The sequence below is a fragment of the Euphorbia lathyris genome, chromosome 8 (genome assembly GCF_963576675.1).
Source record: "Euphorbia lathyris chromosome 8, ddEupLath1.1, whole genome shotgun sequence".
Lineage (NCBI taxonomy): Eukaryota > Viridiplantae > Streptophyta > Magnoliopsida > Malpighiales > Euphorbiaceae > Euphorbia > Euphorbia lathyris.
Window position 1 is genome coordinate 85,886,606 of NC_088917.1, and position 12,949 is coordinate 85,899,554.

Consider the following 12,949-nt stretch of genomic DNA (forward strand, 5'->3'; position numbering starts at 1 on the left):
ATATTCATATCATTCACATACCTAACATTCCCAATACCGACATCATGCTTAATACCCATGTTTCTAGCAATCCTATTCAAGTCGAAATCATCAAATAGGTCACCGTCACTATCACTATCGGCGTTTCTAATGACAACGGTGTTAGGATGCCTTACCTCATGAACTCGATGGTCCACTCGTTGTGGTGCTTGGTTTCTCAAAGGAGGTGGCGTTGGGTGTCTATCCGGTGGAGGCCGGATCGCATCTTCATTTTTCCGGTGAAGGTCTCTAGTGGGTTGAGTGTGGGTATTCCGAAACTCAAGAACAAGTCTCTCCATAGCAAGTTGCATTTCTCTTCTACCCGCTTCTTGCTTCTCTTCAAACTCCATCATCTTGTCATTCATTGCCTTCATATTTCACTACAAGAAAATTGACTATTAATGAGAAAAAAATAATGAGAATAACAAAATATTCTCATTAATAGATTTTGCAAACAATTTTAATAAAAATATATTATAGATTTTAGTATAAACAGAAAAATAATATATTTATTAAATTTTATTCTCATTAATATCTATTTACTAAATTTTAGTTTTTATTATTCTCATTATATTATTTTAGGTTAATATTAATTAGACATTTAATTCTCATTATCCGTCTAAATAGTTTTCCCCAAAATATTTCGGTTTCCCGCTTCTCTTTTCCCTAATTTTTGGTGGTTCCCTCCAAGGTTTCGCATTCCCAATTTCATTGCTTATATCACCGCCAAATCCCAAATTGACCCGCGATGCCTGTTCTCTTATCTGTAAGACAAATCCCAAGTCGTGGCTTGCCCTCTAGCGTCGCAGCCGCACTACCTTCCGTATTGGAGCTTCAGGGAACCCGAACCTCTTCATTAACCTACTTAATCCCGCTTCCACAATGTCAAAACCATTCATTCACATTGACGAGCGGCTTTCGATTTCCTTTCAGGCCCCATTGGTAAGCCTCACAATTCCGTCTCTTTGTTTGTTTAACACAATTAGTTTGATGAGAAAATTTTGCATTATCTCTCCGATCTCGTATTGAAACCCTCAAATTTAGTGCTGATGTTGTGTATCTGTGCGCGAATTGATGTTATGATTTTCCATGATCTGCCGTTTAGTTACGGGTTTCTTATCAGGTGTTAGCATGTCTTTGTTTAGGGTTGTATGTGGTGATTTTCCATGATCTACCGTCTAGTTATGCGTTTAAAGACACCTACAATATAGGGAATCTATAAGGTGTTTATCATGGAAAAACATTGTGCCCTTTCGTAGGGAGAGAGAAGACTATTAAATTATTAGGCATGGGGATCCATTACGTGATTTGGAATGACAAAATGAGTGAACTGGTTGTTTTTAGATGGTAGTTCTCTTCTTCCTTTTCTGTATAGTATAGGTACTAGTAAGGACGTGAAAAGGATAAACATGATTGAAGCTGCTAGAGTGCAGGTTGGTAGTCCATAAATCAAATATCTCAAATAGTTTTTTGGTGGGTTTTGTTCCCATGGTGTGTTCTTTGAACGGATGGGAAGTAATAGGTAGTTCCATAGTCTAGTTTAGGCTTTCATGTTTTGTATGCCCATGTAATTAATATAAATATTCCATTATGGCATTATAATTTATGGAATTTCTTCTACAGGGAAGAATGATCAGTGATCATCCTGCACCATCTCTTAATCTGTACCCTGAGAATAGTGTATCCCAAGATTTCCAGTCTAAATCATTTTGTTTGTCTGATGTTGGGTTGACTTCTCTCCGTGATGGTTTCCCAAAACATGAAAAGTTGAGCTTAATCTGGTGTTCCAATGTTCAAGTTTGGGTTGATGAGTCTCCTTGTGATACGTATTCTAGAGAGTCCACTCCTTGCAGTTTGATAAGGGACCCATAAATCATAAGAACCCCTGGTTCGGCAATTAGACCTACCGGCACAACTGAAACTAACAGGAGAATACAAAACTCTACCCATAGACACATACCAACTGCTCATGAAATGAACCAGTTCTTTGCTAGAGCTGAAGAGGAGCAGCAACGGCAATTCATTGAGAAGTAAAGACACAAACTTTATCTTCCTAGCTTTTATTTGAAATTGCTTTTTGAGCTAACAACAATGTGGGTTTCTTGGCAGGTATGACTTTGACCTTGTTAATGACAAGCCACTTCCCTGGCGATACGAAAGGAAAAATTGGGTCCCTAAGAATCCATGAAGAGTTGTTATCATGTAATCTTGAGCTTAGGATTTGTGAAGTAGAAGGATTAAATTTTAGTTGCAGTTTCCAATGGAGATGGTGTTATTTACATTTTCCATTGCCCTTCTTTTTACATGTAAAGAAAGAAGTAGGATTAAGTTAAAAAGTGTGTAGACTAATAGTTAAGTTTAGAGTTCTTTAATCATGTTCCACATAGAGTTTATGTTATATATATAGTTAAGTTTTTTTGTGGTTGTCAAGCTTTATAGTCACAATTCTCTCTCTTGATTAATTCCTAGTCACGGCATTAATTTTATGTCTTTATAGAGTGCCCAAAAAACAGGACCAATTCTGTTTACAGAACTTGACTAGTTCTGTAACAGAACATGACCAATTCTGTAACAGGAACAGAACTTCAAGAGTGGCTTCATACCTCTCCTCGTGCAAACATTTATATTCTTGGGTATGCTAAGCTAATCACAATCTTTTTTTTTTATTATTGTATTAGTTGTTTGTTAATGATAAGTTAATTCCAATTGATGTTATTGACTTTAGGTTTCAAGAAATTGTCCCTCTAAATGCTGGCAATGTCTTGAGTACAGAAGATAATGGCCCAACCAAAAAATGGTTAGCTCTTATCAAGGGAACTCTACTCTAAATAGTCATCCTGGTACAAGTGGTGGTTTCCATACTCCTTCCCCTATCACTGATCAAATTGTACAATTGGATGCAGACTTTAAGTGGTCAACAAGGAAAAACACCTCATTATTCTCTTGTGTTTGCTAAGGTTGAATACAAATTAGCATGCCATTGCACTGAAGCTTTTGCTTCATATGTATTCATTGCACCGAACAAGTTGTTGCTTTAACAATCTCTTTATACACCATTTTACCATCATAGCTCCATATACCCTCTAGCTGGTTGTAGGAGATATCAACAGATGTCAAGCTTGACATGCCATCAAATGTTGACGGGATAAAACCAGAGAGCTGATTAGGGGAGAGGTTCAACTTGTTGTGGTTAGTATTTCCGAAGTCCAAACCTCTCATCTCCTCTCTTCTCTTCGATTTCCTTATTATTGTGTGCTTCATCAAACACCCTTTGCTGCTCTCTCCCTCAACCCACTTGAGGTAAATGCTTTTGATACATCTTTCCCTTGTCTAATTTTAAAATTTTATGATGTAAATGAATGGTAGAATCAGCTTTTCATCACTTATAAAGCCTTTTGTGATATAATTCTCTGTTTCGCCTAGGAGAAATTGGGTATTCTTTTGATGTTTGCATCCATTTTGTATTCCAAAGCATTGAATCTAACTTTAGTTCCAAAGTAACAATTTACATTCTAATGTTGAATAAGATTGAATGAATACAAGAAGATTAAGAATTTTTTACTTATTTTGTAAAACAAAAAACCAAAATATGCTTAGCTGATTTAGACTTGATTAAGTCATCAGTCCCTTTTGTTGTTCACAATTTGGTACGAGATATTGAAATAGTCAAATTCATATATGATAAGGATTAGTTAGGATGGATTTGAGATGCATAGTTATGTATATATGATATACCTTTTCAATGGGTATTTATAGTGCTGACATGACATAACAATTAACATAAGCCACATTGTCTCCCAATATTGTATATAAGAGACAGATTAACTCTTTCTTACCAATTTGCGCTCAACTGTGATTTTGGACATTTAGACTCTAATCATTTAAACCATGTCACTCCTTCACATTCATTCAACCAATCAGATGCTGCATAATAGAAAAACTAACTTGTTTTATAGAGGGTGTCACTCTCTATATAACTACATTCTCTGCCTGTGCTTTTGGATTAAATTGTCTTTCAAACACAAATTTGAGTTGCAAACTGTGCTTTTGTCAATTGATAGCATAATTCACACCCTTCTAACCCTGACTGTCATTAGCAGCCACAGCTTATCTCAATTATCGACAAATTGTGAAGTGTTTAGAAAATGAACAATGAACTTGGTCAGATCCAACTAAGAAATGCTTAATCTAACCTCTCCTATGATTGTTGCTTTCAGCTACAAATAGAACAGAGACATGGGCGCGTTTTTGAGGATTGGACTGAAGGGACCATTTATTTCCCTCCCACATACAAGTACTCTAACAGCTCAGAATGATATGCTAGGGATGACAGGCTCCCAAAGGGAAAGCGAAGAACACCAGCCTGGTAAATTACCTTTTTCAAAACCTCTGACAGTGATTTTTGATGAAAAATGGTTTGAGAAAGCAGATTTTCGAAAGAGGGCATAGTCCTTTTCTTACTTAAAAAAAACTGAAAGCCAGCTGTTTTGGAAAGAATACATGCAATATTAGTGGAGGAGACACTAAAGATACAGACTTTGGCAAGAGAATTGCGAGACAAATGCAGTTTTAAAAGAAACAGAAAATATAAAGGGGGAAAAAGGAACCTCTAGCTTTATAAGTAAAAAGGAAGATTGCTTGGAAACGAGTTGAAGAGCTTTATTAGATTAGCGTGTTGAATTACTGCGCTATCTGATAATCATGCAAAAGCAGGTGAAATTGAGGGATAGCTTGTTGAAGAGCTTAATTATGTTCTTTACGTCAGATTAGCAGTTTGCTGAATAGAATCTAGGATTTCAATTTGATATAGAAGAACGTAATTATATTTGTGTTTGTTTTAAAATAGGGTTCAATTTGTTGGCATTGATACATGATAGTTTGGATGGAGAAACAGAGGTCTTACTTGATCTTAATACGCTTAGTGAGGATGGAACTGTTTCACTTAACAAGATTTCTATTAGAGTTTGGTAATCCATCCTTTAGAGTAAGACCTCTGGTTCTCACTTAACAGGAATTGATACATGTATTGTTGATTTGCATTTTGTTTGGTAAATAGTACAGGAATCATCAAATCAAAAGAGAGTTAGTTGCTTTATTTTGTCTAGACATAAAATTTGTATAATATGTTGGGTTAGGGATAATATGGGTGATGGATGATTAGATAAAGCAGAGAGATGGGGTTTGTGTGTTTTTCTGCAGCACGTGTACATGATGATGGCTAACTACTTATGTTCATTTTTTGGTCAAGTAGGATGTAATTATTTACAGGATTCCTTCTTCCTATGGGATCTATAACGATATTGACCTTCAACCCATTCTAATATCACCATCTGAAGATTATACAGTTTGCCTTTGGGATGCTTCTAGTTGGACAACCATGCTAAGATTAACTACCATAAGAGTGATTGTAGAGTTAAAGAATGAACAGTGTCTGATGTCTATCATCAACTTTCATATACTTGCAACTAGTTCAGATTGAAACTTGAGCTTGTGATCTTCTTTTCAACAAAATGAGTAGTTGTGGGTGGAAAGGGCCATCTGGATTCTCTGCTGGTTCAACTGCAGAACGAGACACAAAGGGTTGATGCTACTGGTTTAACTGCCATAGCTACAGGTTTGTTATCCGTCTATTTAATCAGATTCACTTATTAATTAAATTATATATTATTCTAATTAGGAACATCAAATGGGATTGGAGCCGAAACAGCAAGAACTCTTGCATTACGTGGAGTCCATGTGATTATGGCAGTAAGAAATATGGATACAGGCAAGCTTGTGCATAATTGAACCTTGTTGTAGCATGGCAGCTGGCGGGATAGATGAACCTTGGGATGTCATCTGTAGAAATTTTATGCAATCACAGTTCCCTTCAATCCAAAATTTTATTTATTTTATTATTTATGATTTTAGTTTAAATAGTGTCATCAATGAGGAGAAATATCATTATAAACACTTGAACCACTTCAATGAGTCATTGTAAGTTTATAACGAGGATAACGCTTTATTCTCGTTACTACTTTTAGTAAGGGACCCTAGTAATGAAGGGAGCCATGAGAGTAATCATTCTCATTAAAAACACTTTAGTGAGGATATTTAGGCTTTTAGTGAGAATAACTCCCTTCGTTAAAAGCGGTTTTTTTTGTAGTGTTTGCTTCTAAGGCTTCAAACCTTTGATCATTGGCTCTAATGGCTTCGATGGTGATACGTGGTTGAACCATTTCCAAGAAGAAGTCTCCGGTCAAGGAAAATGACTCGGCTCTGATACCAACTGATGTAGATTGAAATCGACTGAAGGTTATAATCGTAAACCAACAAAGAATCCGATCTTCTCAAGCTAAACTTGAAGGTTGAGTAAACCCAAAAGGAATGAATCCTTGCTCCAATGGAGGCTTCAAAATATCATATTCATCAAAAGTTGAGAAACATTACAAAATGAGGAGAATATATACTCCTTCAAAATAGAAAGCAAAGGACAAAAAGACCCCCCTAGGGTTACTAACAACTAAGGAGCCCTAGGGGTAACATAGGAATACATAATGATAGATATTAGGGTAAATAAGTTCGATGGCAAAGAGGTAAATAGTAGAGTGGCAAAACAGTAATAAAGAGGGTGGCAGATCTTGTCCTCAACAAGAAGAACTTGGGGAAGAAGTATTGTGCTGGCAGGATACGCCCTGCTTGGGTCTTGACACGACCCGCGTGCCGAAGCATCTGAGATTGGAGAGTCTTCGAAGCATACTTCACGCGTGGCGTCCCTGGAGTCACGCCCCATGGGAGTCTCTGAACTTGGTGACTCTTGTTGATGGTCATTACGCGTGGCGTCCCAGGTGGTACGCCCCGCGTATTCGGTCTCCTGCACCATCTTCGAATCAGGCTCTGGTTTTACGCCCCGCGTAATAGGAGGCACGTCCCGCGTGACTTGGGTACTGGACACTTCTTCCGTAACAGAGTCCTCTACGCCTCGCGTCGTGGCGAGCACGCCTTGCGTGCTCGGTTGATTGGTCCGACTCTTGTTGCTCTCCTCCGGGCTCGGGCTTAGGGAAGGGATGTCCTCATCATATGGATACTTTCCATTAAATATTTTTCCATAGACTTTTCATTGGTCAAGTTTGCTTATGGATTGGGGTAAGGAAATAATGGAGTTTTTGGACTAATATAAATACCATATATTTGGTTGTAAATGTTTTTGGAATATGTATGGACATTTTTTATTAAATATTTTCCATAGACTTTTCATTAGTCAAGTTTGCTTAAGGAATGGGGTAAGGGAATAATAGTGTTTTGTACTAATAAGGATCAAATTTGACTCTAACGTCTTTGTAAAAATACATATTTAATCATAACATATGAAACAATGTAAATTTAATCCTAATATTTTCAAGTAAGATCAATTTTAGCTTTACTTTACCGAAAATTTGAAAAATCTGGTTTAGCTGTTATTTAATCGTCAAATTAGACCTTCCAAAAAATTTGGTGATAAATTGTAACCGTTTTATACATTTTTTTGGTTGGTATTTATCGTTATATTAGTAACATACTAAATATTTTAGGCAGTTCGACAAAAAATTTTTTTAACTTATATGTGGCGAACTTAGTTATTAATAGATTTTTTGTAACTGTGTTGGTAACTCTAAACAGAATTGATGTTTCGAAATTCCGATGTTATAGTTAAATAACAGTCAAACCTTTCTTTTCAAATTTACAGTAATGTACGACTAAAATTTGACCTTGTTTGGAAGCGTTAGGTTGAAATTTGGACCATTTTGTATGTTAATGTCAAATCTGCATTTGGTTGAAACGTTAGGGTCAAAATTTTCATTTATCCCATATACGACAAATAACTATAAGGTAGCGAATGTCTCAAGATGATATAGAAGAAAGCAAAGAAGGAGTTCTATTGAAGAAGAAGAAGAGAATATATGAAAAATAAGTTATCTTCATTGTCAGTATATTACTCCTATTTATAACCGTTTGAGTCTAACGGATATATTTAATTTGAATCTCACTAACATTAACTGCTAAGTTAACATTAACTGCTAATCTATGGTTAATAATAAATCTATGTATGGTTAACACCCCTCCTCAAGCTGGGAAGATGAACATCTAACACTCCTAATCGTCGAAGGAACGATGTTAACAATGGTGAATGTAAGGGTTTGGTGAAGCAATAAGCAAGTTGATTTTTTGTCGTGACAGGCAGCAAGTGAATCTTCCCAGATTGTACTTTATCTCGAATAAAATGACAGTCAATTTCGATATGTTTCGTCCGTTCATGAAACACTTCATTCTTTGCTATTTGTATTGCAGATAGATTATCACAGAACATCAAAGTTGGCTGAGGGTGTTGAACTCGTAAATCTTTCAATAAAAACAGCAACCATTGTAGTTCACAAGCTGTTAAAGCCATCGCTCTATACTCCACCTCTGAAGATGATCGACTAACAGTACTTTGTTTTTTTTTTTACTTCCAGGTAATTAAACTGTCACCAAGAAAAACACAAAATCCTGTAACTGACTTTCTTGTTTCTTTACAATTGGTCCAATCAGAGTCTGTAAATGCTCGAAGTTGAATCTTAGACTTCGCTCGAAAGAAAATTCCTTAGGCAGGATGTTGTTTCAAGTATCGTAGAACTCGGTGAAAAACCTGTTTCAGCTAAAAGATCTAAAGTATACTTTCTTTGATAAACATGTATTCCTTCTTTTGTTCTTGCTTTTTCTAAACCAAGGATAAATTCTAAAGTACCAAGATCCTTAATACTGAAACATTTATGCAATAAAGTTTTAACTTCAGAAATATCAGAATCATTATTGCTAGCTAATATAACATCATCAACATACACTGTTAATGCAATAAAATTGTTACCTTTTTTACGAACAAAAAGAGAAGGATCTGCCTTTGATTTATCAAAACCAAGAGTTAAAAGGGCTTTAGTTAGTTTGGAGTTCCACATTCTACTAGCTTGCTTAAGGCCATACAAAGATTTTTTTAAGCCTACAAACTGGATTAGGAATATCAGATTTAATACCTTCGGGGAGTTTCATATAAATTTCTTCCCCTAAATCACCATGTAAGAAAGCATTATTTATATCTAATTGTTCTAGTTTCCAATTGTGTATAGCAGCAAGAGCTAAAAGTAATCTTACAGTGGTTAATTTGGCTACAGGTAAAAAAGTTTCCAGAAAATCAATGCCTTCTCGCTGCGTATAACCTTTGGCAACCAACCTTGCTTTGAATCTCTCTATGGAACCATCACTTTTTCTCTTTATCTTAAAAAGCCACATGCACTTTACTTCTTTTTTACCTTCTGGCAAAGAGCAAATCTCCCATGTTTTATTGTCATTTAATGCCTTAATTTCAGCATCCATGACGGCTTGCCATTGAGGATATTGCGATGCTATTTTGTAACTAGTGGGCTCTGCCTGAATTGATAATGCTATGGAAAATGCTTTGTGATTGGAAGATAAATTATCATAGGCAAGCACAGAAGACAAAGGATGATAAATAGATTTTTCAAGAACTTTAGAAACCTGAGAAGTTTCGCCAAGTGCACAGTGATAATCCTTTAGATATCTTGGCTGATTTTGTTGTCTTGTAGATTTTCTAGTGTTAGTATCCACTTGTGTATGTTGTGCATTTTGTAGAACACTTTGTGATGTACCTAATTCAACATTATTATTTGGACATGGTGGATGTAACATATTTTGCCTATTGAGAATATTTTGTGAACTTAGAGAAGTATTATCATCACAAGCTTTGTCCTCACTAAAAGGATTAAAAACTTGTTGTTTAAAGCTATAAGGATACACATCTTCATGAAATTTCACATTGCGGAAAATAACTATATCTCCTGTTCTCATGCTTAGAGCTTTATACCCTTTCTTTCCTAAATGGTAACGTATGAAAATACCATGTTCTGCTCTAGGATGAAACTTAGTTCTATTCCTAGACAAAGTACTCACATAACATAAACACCCAAAGGAACGAAGTTCATTAAAATCAGGCTTGTTTTCATATATAAGTTCATAAGGTGTTCTATTCTTAATCAACTTAGAAGGAATTCTATTAATCAAATAAACAGAATGAGCCACAAAATGATTCCAAAAAACAGTTGGTAAAAGACTTTGAAATTTTAATGCTCTAGCTATATTAAGAATATGTTGATGTTTTCTCTAAACCAAACCATTTTGTTGGGGCGTTTCTACACAACTTGTTTGGTGTATAATACCTTTTGATGCATAAAAAATAGGCAACTGAAACTCTGCACCATTATCTGTTCTAATAACTTTCACTCGCTTATTAAATTGTGTGTAAATCATTTCAACAAACCTTTCAATAAGCTTGGAAACCTCAGACTTGAATCTAATAAGAAATGCCCATGTAAACCTTGAATAACTATCTACAACAGTTAGAAAATATTTATAACCTTCTATTGAACTTGTTGTTGGCCCCCAAATATCCATATGAATGATATCAAAAGGTTAAGTAACAACTGTATTACTAACAGGAAATGCCAATTTCTTTTGCTTAGATTGAGGACAAATGTGACAGACAAAAGAATCATCAATACAAAAATTATTTAAATACTTTCCCAAAACAGCAAGTCTATCATTAGAGATATGTCCAAAACGATAATGCCAAAGTCTATGATTACAATTTACATCAAGATTTTTAACATTATTATCGGAAGAAACGACAACAGCATTAATAGGAGAAATATCAACATTATTAGCAGCAACATGAAGAAAATTAACGGCACATTCAGCATCTGATATATCAAGATGATATAAACCATTTTTCACATTAGCTAATCCAATCATTTTCTTGGTCGCCAAATCCTGTATCAAACACTGTTTATATAAGAAAATTAAACTATAATTCAATGAACTTGTTATCCTGGACACAGAAATTAAATTGTACGAAAAATCACACACAAACAGAACATCATGTAACACAAAATCTTGTGTAAACTTTACTGATCCAATACGAGTTGCCTTCAACTTCATATTATTAGGCAAAATAACAAACCAATTATTAACTGGTTTAGAATTAATCATCAAAGACAAAGATCCAGTAATATGATTACTGGCTCCAGTGTCTAAAATCCAATTACCACATTTAGTTTCAACAGATGTAACAAAAGCATAAGTATTCGTAATACCTGAATATTTACCATTAACAAGATTTGTCTGGTCTTGAATATCAGAGACACAGGCTGTTGAAGCATGATTTACATCTTGATTCTGTCCAACAACTTGTGATTGAAATATTGTTAAGATTTGTGCCATTTGCTCCGATGTAAAACTTGAAGAACTCTTTGGAATTGCCCCCAAAATACCAGCACGCTCTTGACTTGAAAAATCCTCAAGAACATTACTTGATTCTGCAACATTAGCTTTTGCAAACTTGTTGTTGAACTTAAATCCTGGGGGATACCCATGCTTCTTATAACAAGTGTCAATTGTATGCATTTTCTTTCCACAAAATGAACAAACCACTGGCTTTGAATGAAAATTAGGTTTGCGAAATTGATGTGAATTATTAACCAAAGCCACGAGTTCTTGTGAAATATCTTGACCATTTAGCACATTAAACTGCCTTTCGTGTTGCAGGATCAAAGAAAACGCCTTGTTTATTATAGGAAGAGGTTCCATTATCATGATCTGGGATTTTACATTAGAAAAATTCTCATTCAAACCTTTTAAAAAACAGATCACCACATCCTTTTCTCGGTTGATTCTGACTGCATTAGTGATATTGCACACACACCCATCACATATACAACTAGGTATGTTTCTCAAAGTCACATACTCATCCCATAAAAGTTGTAAATCAGCAAAGTAATCTGTTACAGACCTTTGGTTTTGTTTAATAGTATAAATTTCCCCTTGTAAATCTGCTATACGAAACATATTGGCTTGAGCAAATCTTTCTTTAAGATTATCCCAAACATCTTTAGCATTATCTAGCCAAAGCACACTTTTTGCAATTGAAGGAGAAAGAGATTTGGTTAACCAAGATAATACCAGATTATTGCACATTTTCGAGGCAGCAAGCAAATTCGTTCTTTGATCTGGCATCGGCAACGACCCGTCAATGAATTCCAATTTGTTCTTAAACATCAATGCCATCTTCATGTTCCTACACCAACCATGATAGAGGAGGTCGCGCTTGTCAACGCTGTTTGGTTGATCTGGTCTACAGACCCTCTTGCAACATAGTCCTTTCCCTCTGGCAGGTCGCGCTTGTCAACGCTGTTTGGTTGATCTGGTCTGTAAGAAATGCTGCTATTTTTGAGAGCAAGCCACCAAACATTCATGAGGGATTACGCTATCTTTGGTCTGCAATTCGTAGCTCTGATAGAATCAGCAATGGATCGGTATGGAATTCTGTTGTGGAGTTATCTATTCTCGATAATCTCGGGTTAAACGCTCGTCGTCATAGGGCCCCTCGAATCATTGAAGTTAGATGGCAGCCCCCTCCGTCTGATTGGATTAAAGCTAACACTGATGCCTCCGTGATCTCGGGTAGAGCTGGTTGCGGTGTGGTTTTTCGAAATAGTCAGGGACATCCTCTTGGGTCATTTGCCTTCCCCCTTGATTGTGCTTTGGTTCACATGGCGGAATTGCAAGCTGCTATTTTTGCAGTTTCGATTGCGAGGTCACGTGGATGGACTCGTCTCTGGATTGAAAGTGAATCGACTTACGTTATTCGAATTTTCCGTACCCGTGCGCAGATCATTCCCTGGACAATGCGTGTGGATTGGTTAAATTGTTTAGATTCAATGACGCATATTCAGGTGGTTGTCTCCCATGTGTTCCGTGAGGGAAATCAAGTGGCGGACGCTCTTGCTAATTACGGACGTCTGGCCTCAGATTTACAAATGTGGAATACCCTTCCAGACTTTTGCTCTCTTCTTGCTAGAAATAATGC

The 12,949-nt window shown here is 36.0% G+C and overlaps 1 long non-coding RNA gene across 1 annotated transcript; it reads left to right on the forward strand.

Moving 5' to 3' along the window:
• Nucleotides 1-683: 683 nt before the first annotated feature.
• On the forward strand, nucleotides 684-5,819 carry LOC136203211 (uncharacterized). Its single transcript, XR_010674747.1, has 5 exons — nucleotides 684-960; nucleotides 1,642-2,048; nucleotides 2,128-2,651; nucleotides 2,744-3,318; nucleotides 4,236-5,819. It is a non-coding gene; the product is annotated as an uncharacterized lncRNA (long non-coding RNA).
• The last annotated feature ends 7,130 nt before the right edge of the window (nucleotides 5,820-12,949 follow it).